Source organism: Cynara cardunculus (genome assembly GCF_001531365.2).
Source record: "Cynara cardunculus var. scolymus isolate 2C chromosome LG 10, CcrdV1, whole genome shotgun sequence".
Taxonomy (NCBI): domain Eukaryota; kingdom Viridiplantae; phylum Streptophyta; class Magnoliopsida; order Asterales; family Asteraceae; genus Cynara; species Cynara cardunculus.
Genome location: NC_037537.1, coordinates 9,378,907 through 9,390,277, shown reverse-complemented (window position 1 = coordinate 9,390,277; position 11,371 = coordinate 9,378,907). Strand labels below are relative to the sequence as shown.

Genomic DNA, 11,371 nt, shown 5'->3' with positions numbered 1-11,371 from the left:
TAGCATAAAAATTTGACAAAAATTATATCGATATTACTATCACATTAACTAGTTAAAATTCCTCATTTTTTGTSTAATTTTTWAWTYHAWTTTTTTATTATAATTTAATTTAGGTHCAATAACGAAGTAATTTATATTTRGTTTAATAATATAATTTTCTTATAAAGACAATAATTAATTATTTTGTTAGAACTYGATAMTTATCCTAATTATATTWTAGATTTTTTATATTTTAAAATGAGATATTTATTCTTTATTTGATTATGTTCATACAGTTAGTTACACGAATTCAAACATGAAGCTTTAATAAGTTATACTTATGCATAATTTATTTATAATATTGAATTTTAAGTAATATGCATCAATATACAGTACTTCATGCTTAAAAATAATTTTTAAGAGTTTTTGTCAAATGTTTTATAATATAGTATAGATAATATAATAAAATTAGAATATATTTTGTTTTTGCCATTTTACAAAACCACAAATAAAGTGCTACACTTTTTCTTTAGTTTCTATTTAAGGGGGTGTTTGGGATTGCTTATTTGAAACAACTTAATTTTTTCTACAAAAGTCTTTATCAACTTATTATAAGTTAGAATGATTTAACTTTTTTAAAAACTTCTTATTACCGGTTTGACACCGGTATAAACTATTTATCCAAACACTCAAAAGTGATTATTACTGGTACCACACTGAAATAAGTCAATAATTTATTTTTATGAACAATCTCAAACACCCTTAAGAATTTGGTTAGTAGTCATGGGTTCAGGTTCTCAATTAAGATACCAACCCACAAATAATATTTTTTTTAAAATATAAATCCAAAACGTTTAACGTATGTTTTCTTGAATTATTTGAAGTGATAGTATTGTCCTAATTAACATTACAACATCACTTTCTAATTAATTAAATACATTCTAAACAACCTTTAAATTCTCTCCCTTTTTAGCCATCTTCACCAATTTGATCCATTATTTATTAAGACATATGTGTATTGATAATTGATTTATTTTCAGGATATTAATGTATGTGTTTTAATATTGATTTTGTTTGTTGGAGGTTAGTTGTATAATGAATATGATTTTAGAATGAATGACGTCTCTTGTAAAATATAAGGTATATGTTAAAAATGATGAAAATGACTTTACATATTATATGTATTTAGTGGCAATATTTTGATACCAAAGAGATATTTTCTTAAATATGGATATATTATTATGTAGTCATAGTCTACTTTTTTTAACATAAAATAAGAATACATATTTACATTGTTTAAGCAACACAAAATTTTATATATTTTTAACAAATATATGATAATAAAAAAGGGAAAATGTAAAAGATAATTATAATACATTATAAATGATATTGTTTGTAGTTAATCTATCCAACGTAATGAGTTTGAACATATCAACAATACAAATAGATATTATGAGAGGTTGATTAATCGTTTGTATTGTGGAGGGTGTTAATCATAGATATTATCATTTTTATTATATTAATTTTAGAGAAATACATAAAACAGTTTCATTCAAATTTCATAAGTATTATATAAAACAATTTCATAACCATATATGAAACAACTTCATCAAAAAAAAATTGTATTAAACAATTTTATAAGATTAAACAATTTCATTAAACAAATTCATAAAATTAAACAATGAAATCGACAGATGAGGGTGGTTTGCACGGTTTATACAAATATAGTTGATTTGCATTTGATCGTTTCTCTATATATATGATCTCTAAGTATATATATTTTTATAAATTAATTATAAGAAGATACAAACTAATAATACAAAATCAAAAAAAAAAAAGTTAATTGTTTAATAAACATATTTATTTTTGCAAATACATCAAATGAACATTGGATAGTGTTTGATCATAAACTAAATTGATGCAAAAAAAAATATTAACAGAAGTACGTTAAATTAATTCCAATACTAAACAAATAAAATTAAATGTAATTATTGGTGGTAGTATTACGAAAAGTAATTCAATAAACCCTAAAACTAACATGACTATTATAAGTATGATTGGTTTAAATAAATAATAAGTAAGGATGGAAAAAGAGCAGGGTCGTTCCAATCTTTTTGGAGGCCCTATTACACTATTATAAAAAGTATAAGTAAATTGCCCGACAAACGAACAAAAATTAAATATAAAAGTTCATATTATATTGAAAGTCTTACAAATAAAAACAGCAAGACAAAGTAACAATGTAACATCTAAACTTCACTTGAATAAAATCATTCTTTTAACATTCTTGGAAACAAAATATTCAATAAGCTCTTCATAATCAATTTTCTCCACAAAGTCATTTTCAAGTGCTATCATTGCAAGTCCGTTAAGCCTTTCTTGTGTCATTGTGGAGCGCATATAAGACTTCAACAGCTTCAACTTTGAATAACTTCTTTCTGCAGATGCAACGGTTACAGGAATAGTCAACAAAACTCTATAAGCAATAATCGCATTAGGGAAGCATTCAACATGTTTCAAATACTTTAAAATATCAAGAGGTCCCATCTTTTGTGTGGGTAAAAGATCTTGAAGTATTTTCAGTTCAACATATAAATCATTCCCATCTATATCAGATTGGTCTTGTTTCTTCAGTGCATTTTCAAAATTAGTACAACAAGACTTTAAACATGTATCATCCAAAGAACGCAACTTATCAGATGTAAACAAAAACCCAAACACACTTTCATRTTCTTGGTATTGTTCGAATCTCCTACTTAGTGAAGCAATTGCATGATCAACGACACATAAGAAATAATTAACTCTAAATGACTCCTCCGTTGATTGTGAATTCATTTCAGATGCATCACGCGGATTTTCATCAAAATGCTTTTTTCTTCGAATTTCACGTCTTTGAGGAAACAACAGATCAATATTCAATTCAGTGGCAATCGTTTTTGCTGATTCTATAGCATCTAAAAATCATGTTTCTCTATATCCCTTAAAAAAAGAAATCAGTCCGTTAACTTGATCAATAGCAACATCAATTAACATATTTTCTTAATGTAAATGTTTACTAATCAAATTTACGGCATACAATATCTCATACCAAACCACCATTGACACTAGAAACTCAAAATCACCAATCTCATTATATGCTAAAGATTTTGCTTCACTTCTAATTTTTGAGTCATTATCTATTTCCGCCACTTGAAGTAAAGCTTCTCTTATCTCTAACACTTGAAATCTTATAGCCTTTACCCTATCAATACGACTCTCCCAACGAGTCGTTGACAATGACTTGACGGTTCATCCTTTTACATTATCTTTAAACACTTGCCATCTTTTAGTGGAATTAGCAAATATTGTATAAATACGTTGAATTATGCCAAACTAATCTCTAGCTTTACCACAAGTATTGGCTATATCACACAAAGTTAAATTAAGACTATGAGAAGCACAAGAAGTATAAAATGCTCTAGGATTTACATCTAGTAGTTTCCTTTGTACTCCTTGATGTTTTTCCTTCATGTTTGAACCATTATCATAACCTTGTCCTCGCACATCATCTAAATCCAAACCAAGAGACTTTAATTCAGCTACTAGAACATCAAGCAAACCTTGGCCCGTGGTATTATCTACTTCCAAAAATCCTAGAAAAGATTCCTCAATGCTAACAATTTTAGAAGAGACATCTACATACCTTAATATCAAGGACATTTGTTCTTGATGACTTATATCGGGATTGCAATCAAGGATAATAGAAAAATATTTTGCCTCTTTTATTTTATTAATAATTTCACATTTAAGTCTCTTGGCAAGCAAAGTTATCAACTCATTTTGAATTCTAGGACCAAGATAATGAAAATGTAAATCATCATTTATAATACGTTGAACATGATCTTGAATAATTGGGTCAAATTCAGCCAACATCTCAATCAAGCCCAAAAAGTTACCATTGCTATTCTCATACAATTTTGCTTTACTTCCACGAAATGCAAGATTATGTTTTGCAAGAAATTTTACAATAGAAACAACTCTTACCAAAACTTTTTTCCAATGATTTTTTTTCTTTTTCTATTGGGTTTGAACAACTTTGTCAATGGTTTGATTCTTTTGAAGTCTTAGCTGCAAATCATACCAAGTTTTCATATTCATTACATGATCTATACTTGTTTCATGTTCCTTAAGTCTAGTGCTAAGATGTGACCAATCCCCAAATTCATCATTTGTTAACTGACCTTTTATATGTCTTTTTTAAAGATTTTACAACAAAAACAAAATACCTTATCAAGCTTTACCGAATATACAAGCCAATCTCTATCACATTTTTCCCCATTTGATAAAATTCTAGTATACCATGTGGCAGAAAAGCATTTAGACAATTTATCTTTAGGACCTTTTTGAACAGACAAATCTCTTTTAGGACCCTTAGCAACTAACACATCAATCATTTTAGAATCTAATGCATCCCAATTTCTTGGATCAAATATATCAAAATGAACAAAAACATCATCAACATTAGTAGCATCAACACCATCAGTAGCATGAGAAACATCATTAGAAGCATTATTAGCATTAACATCAGGAACATCATTAGAAGCATTATTAGCATTAACATCAGAAACATCATTAGAAGTATTATTAGTATCAACATTTGTAGCCAAATCCTCATGAGAGTCATTTAGAGTGCCAACTAAATTCACCATATTAGGGTTTTCATTAGCATCAACATAAGTATCATCCAAATTAACATCAATACGTTCATTGTCAAGAGAAGACAGACCTTCTTTCATGACAAACTTATCAAGAGATCCCTTTTGAGATTGAATTATCTCTTCGATTCTTTTCTTTTTTTTTATGTTTTTGACATCCAGAATCATATTTTCTAACCCTAGAAGACATATTGGAACCGAAATAAGTAAAAAAAAAAAGATAAGGAACAAAACAACCTGAGTGAGGATGATCGTACTACTGTGGGCTATTGATGCTTGGTGCTCCGAAGCCCCAACTCCCGAGTCCCAAAAGATTTTGATTGCACTGCAAGAGATAAACACATGTATGATGTACATATTAACATACATTAAGAAATAAGAACTTGGTCATTTGAACCTAATTCCCTGCAAACCCATTTTACACATAATTCAACATTCCCTTTTTTGTTTGTAGAAAAACAACCAATTATGTCTCTCATAGGATGGACTGTTTTATGGTTTATGGCTTATATCCATTCATTTTTTTATTGCTTAAAAAATGAAAGGACAGTTCCTGAATAATGCTTATTTTAGAGGTTGAAAGCCAGCAAACCCAAGAAGCCAACGAAATACTTCATAATTCAATAAATGATAAATCATAATCATAGATATAAAGTGCTGTGTATACAGAATTATAGACAAAAAATTGAATTTGACAAAATTGTCCAACCAAGTTAGGAGCATACTTCTCACCAGGGTCGTCCCTGGGGGAGAGCGACACGGGCGCACGTCCAGGACCCAAAAATTTTCTTTTAAATACAATAGTAGTCTAAAATAATATAATAAATTTAAAAAAAAAAAACCAAAAAATTGTAGTATACAATAAGGGGCAAAAAGAATTAGTAGATAATAAGTGCCCAAAAAAATATCAATTAATTACATTGGAGAAGGAAAAAAAAATTGTCATTCATTATATGTTATTGTTTATTATTGACTCTCTAATTTTTTTTTATCTCAAAAAAGGTCTAATGATATTGGCTATTACTATCTCTATATGCTTGACTGTTTTCGTGCTTCAACTATTCAACGTTAAGATCATGTGCTTGTTAYTGCTATATATTTTTATCAATTTCTGTTTCTATTGACTATTGCTATTTGATTATGTTGTTCTAATTGTTTTTGTTGACTATTGTTATCTATTTTTGCTTCTACATAAAATATTTTATTATTGTTTGACAATCAATTTATTGTTCTTATAATTTATGATATGTTTCATGGTTTTATGATTAATAAATATTTTTTTTCTACTAATGTCTCTTATAATGTCATGTTTCATAAACTTTTAATCTTAACATCTTACTTTGGTTGAGCAAAAAAAGAAGGAAAATAAAATTTAAATATTTTCATCAACTGTTTGACTTATGTATCTTTCATTGGGATTCCACCACACAACAAGCTTCTATTTAAGTGCTCAAACAATCTTTTGTTGAGCTTACATATTATATGTTTAATTCATTATTTATTCTTATTGAATCTCAATGGATCATCTTTTCTTTTATATTCTTATTGATCCTCATTTGTCTACTTGTCTAGAAAACATTGATAATCTTCTTTATTATTGATCTCTCGTTGACCCTCACGATTACCTCATTCACATGAATTCTCTTTTTGTATCAAAATAACACATATTTCTTGTTATAAACTAAAAAATTCTTACTTTTTATAAAAAAATTATCAACATAGTTTCTATACTCTTGGTTTCAAATTACCTAATAAGAAGTACGTAAATTTAAGTACTATTATATATATAAGAGTATATATATATATATATATATATATATATATATATATATAGGGACAAGATCAAATGTTAACCAAAGTTTTTGTGTTAACTTTGCAAACCATGTCAACCAATCATAATTCATTCTTCTATTAGGTATCTTTCATGTTCACAATTTAATGCCAAGGGTAATTGAGTCATTTCATTTGCTATGTAACTCTCATACCATTAAAGAGGAGTTACAAAATCATAAAATTCCTAAAAATATACATTTATAATATTGATAATTTTATTTATTTTTTTATTCTTGATCTTYCATTTTTATTGTTTTATGAGTTTTTGATTCGTGGAGGAAACACGGTAGTAAATTCTTCGGTATCGTTCAAGCTATTATGGATAAACACATTGAGAAAAAATCGACAACATTGAGAAGATTAAAATGGTTTATGGTGACAATCGGAGTTCGAGTTCGGGAAGTAAAGAAATTAACCAAAACGAATGTCTTAGTAATGGATTTAATATTTTATTAAACTCGTTTTAATCGAAATCATGTTTATTATGATGTGTTGTGTTTCTTGTAGTTCATATTGTGTTGATAACTTTTTTCTTTAATTATTAATACGTATCTAATTCACATGTTCAAATGGAAGTACATGCACGACTCATTTTCATATTGTCATATTACCGACTTGTATGAATCATAAACCATCGTTTTCATGTTACTTCTATCATATGAACACAAGTGTTATTCTTTAAGCTTGATACCAAATCTTTATATTTGTGTAAGTGTTTGTACCCGATGTTCATAGCGTCGGGGTTTTGTGTTCATATATTTTATAAGATATGAACAAGGGTGAACACGATATGAACAAGGGGTGAACAACCACATAAGACCAGAAACATATATGAACAAGGGGTGAACCTTAAACCACGTGGATGCAATGCATGTATAAAACTCTAATTGACAAATGATCGCTCCTAAATATGTTTATAATGAATGAACTATTGTTCACAAGCTGTTCATATCGTGTTCATACATGTTTTTTAATTTATTTCCTTTTGTATAGTAGTTATTCTTATTATGTTCATATTGTGTTCATAAATGATATACAGTCAAAGTTCATATATATGCCGATTTTTTGTTTGTATTTGACACAATGGTTCATATGTATATAGTTGTGTTCATATGGTTTTACATTAACAAAAATCATAGAATTTTTTGATTTTGTAACTCCYAATTAATGATATGGGAGTTACATAAAAAAGTACCTAAATACCCTTTTCAACTTTGTTCACTTATCTTTATGAAATTTTAAAATTAAAAAAATAAGTTTTTATCATGATTAATCACAACCGTTTATTGAAAGATTTAATGGCCAAGATCGGTTAACAAAGTTAACACAAAAACTTTGGTTAACATTTGAACTTGACCCTATATATATATATATATATATATATATATATATATATATGATAAAGATAAATAAGATTTCTTTTCTAGGTAATTATTGACATTTCTTGTACTCAATTTTATACTAATGGAAAACATTTATTGAATTCTTTTCGTACTTACCGAGGGTCACTACAAAAAAAGTGAGCATTGACGATTCACTTTTTAGCGACATGTTTCCGCCACAAGTTATAGCGACGACATGTTGTTATATACTTTTTCTAATGATAAATGGACTTTTAGCGACGACAAAAGTTGTTGCTAAAAGCCTTGTTTCTTGCCGTGGGCCCTGCTTTTACGTTCGCCCAGGGCCTAAAAAATGTCAGGAACGGGCCTGCTTCTCACCTTTAGGATTTAGGAATTAGGTCAAAATCGTCCAACCAAGTTACCAACAGGCAACACATATGACAGATTGACAGTCGACAGATGATAAAATCAGCAAAATACGTAGAGTAATGGACCAAATAAATCGTTGAGATTGAGATTTTAGAATAGCTAATAGCAATTAGATAACGAGTAATCAATAAATCAACCAAATATGTACTTATATACTTAACAAAAATCATCTAAAATAGTAAAATCTGACCGTTGCTTTCGTTGCCGTTGTATATCATCATTAACCTTCTTTGAAGAAGTCAATCGACAATCGCGGATGATAGAGATGAGAGGGAAGATCGAGGCGCCTAGTTCCATGTATGGCGTACGCATTCTCTTCGACGGTTCAGCCTCCCGTTGACTCGTTCTAACGATCTTCGACGGTTCGACCATTAGGATTTAGGAATCGCTAATCGGATTCTCGCTAATCTGGATTCTCGTCTTTTAGGCGTCGTGTTGTTGTGAGTGTGTGATTGTGAATAGAGAGGTATACCATAGTCCATAGAGACGGGCTGTAAAATTTGGGCCCCAAGATGTTGGGGCCCTGTTCTGGATAGCTGATGTAACAGGCCCAAGGACGACCCTGAAAAGGAGGCGTTATTGTGTGAGAAATGCATCCCCGTCCTTGAACCCAACCCTCACATTAGTAATTCAATAAAGAATTTTTAAATAAAATGCGACAACTTTAAGTCATCGCATCATACAGATACGACAACTCCAAGTCATCGCATCATAAGGATGCGATAATAGTTAATAGTATCATAAACCCATATTTTACATTTTATTGATTATGACACTCTTATCCTGGTATACACCTCTCCTTTATATGTCACCCTTATCCCAGTATACACCTCTCTTTGATATGTCACCCCTATAACCAAAATACATATCTTCTTGATATGTAATCCTTATTCCAAACAAATGATATAAACATATCAAAATCCTTTAATTATGCTAATTAAAGCATCAAAATAGTTTTACATCATCCCATATAAAGAACCATATGATTCTAATTTTAACACTAAATAAGAAAAGTTTGTAAAATAACTCACCTTATCAATCACAGAGAGATGAATATATAATGATGAAAAATCACAACAAATATCCAAAACAAATATTCGCCCGACCCAGTTTCTACTTGCTTCCTCTTTTGGTTTCTGTTTTACTTCGGTCTTAAGAGAATACACACAGAAAGTTCTCACCAACTTTCCTTTTTAATCCATACACCATCCCAATGTAATAAATAAAATTATCTCATATAATGACAGTTAAAGAAATGAGACGGTGGGATTTTAAAATAGTTAAGCATATATATATATATATATATATATATATATATATATATTTAACCCCTCAACTTTACCATCATTTTCAAAAACAACCCCGAGCTTTATAACCGAATGACTGGTTATCACATTATCCTCCCATCAAAAGGATTTTGTCCCGGAATTCATTTATTAAACAACTAAGGATACTTTAATCTCATCTCTGATTTTAGCTCCCAACTATCTTGTGGACCCTTATGAAAACATCATTGTATTTTTACGAAACTAATTTCTTTATTCCTTAAAGCCTTTTCTTGCGATCAGTGACAGCCTCAGGGGTTTCCACAAAATTCAACTTACTATCAACTTGCACCTCAGGTAGTGGTACTGCCAAATTCGGATCGGACAAGCACTTTCGCAGGTTTGAGACATGAAAAGTGCTGTGAATAACATTGAGTTCTTCAGGAAACTCCAACTAATATGCTACTGAACCAACTCGTTTATAGATTCTAAACGGCCCAATGTGCCTCGGACTGAGTTTACCTCTTTTTCCGAATCGAACAATACTCTTCCACGAAGAAACCTTTAACATTACGAAATCTCCTACCAAAAATCCTATCGGTTTGCGGTGTCTGTCGACGTAACTTTTTTGTCAGTCCTGATAAATAAAATATCGTTGATAAATACAATAACAAATTTATCAAGATATTCATTACATACCCGGTTCATTAAATCCATGAATGTCGTTGGAGCATTTGTTAGACCGAACAGCATGACCAGAAACTCATGATGCCCGTATCTTGTTCGGAACGCAGTTTTGGCAGTATCTTCGTCTCTGACTTTTAGTTGATGATACCTTGACCACAATTCGATCTTGGATAAATAACTGGCCCTAACTAGTTGATCAAACAAATCATCTATTCTTGGCAAAGATATTTATTCTTTATCGTCAACTTATTAAGTTATGGATAATCAATGCACATTTTCATCATCCCGTCTTTCTTTTTAACAAACAACACAGAAGCACCCCCAAGGAGAAGTATTCGATCTAATGAAGCCCTTATCAGTCAATTCTTTCAATTGGGTCATTAAATCTTTTAATTCAGAAGGTGTCAGACGGTAAGGAACTCTAGCCATTGGTGCTGCCCCAGGCGTTAGATCAATTATGAATTACACAGATCGATCAGGTGGTAAACTAGTCAAATCTTCAGGAAATACCTCGGGGTATTCACATACGACAGGGACAACCTCTTGTTTACCTTTTTCTTTCTTTAAGTCAACCGTATAAGATAAAACAAAACTCTGACACCCTTTTTGGACACACTTTCGGGCTTTCATAACAGATATCATGCTAGAATGACGATCCCGCCGATCTCCATAAATCAAAATCTTCTCTTTCCCCAGTAAATCAATACTGATCATCTTTTTGTTACATATTGTACTGGCCTGATTCTTCGCTAACCAATCAATACCCACCACAACATCAAAGTCCCTCATCGACATTGGGAACAAACGAATCGGTAAACCACACCCCTCAATCTCAATTAGACAATTATCATATGATCCTAGATTCAAGTCTAATTAATTCAATCACTAAATCAAGAACATGAAAGATGATTTGAATATGTTGGCAAGTGCTTTGATGTCAAAAGTAATACAGTGTTCTTGATCCAAACTCTCACACAAAATCTCTCAAATTGTTTACATATGGAATATACCAATTTGTTCAAATGATCTGTTAACCGCTAACTACTAACTAACAATTATGAAAGACAATTAATATAACCAACAAAATGAATTTAAAATATTCTAAAAATTTGAGGAAAAAAAATTATGAAATAATTTTTCC

The 11,371-nt window shown here is 30.0% G+C and overlaps 1 pseudogene; it reads right to left on the bottom strand.

Annotated features, from left to right (window-relative positions):
- Positions 1-2,235: 2,235 nt before the first annotated feature.
- Positions 2,236-11,025, bottom strand: LOC112519954 (annotated as a pseudogene).
- Positions 11,026-11,371: the final 346 nt, after the last annotated feature.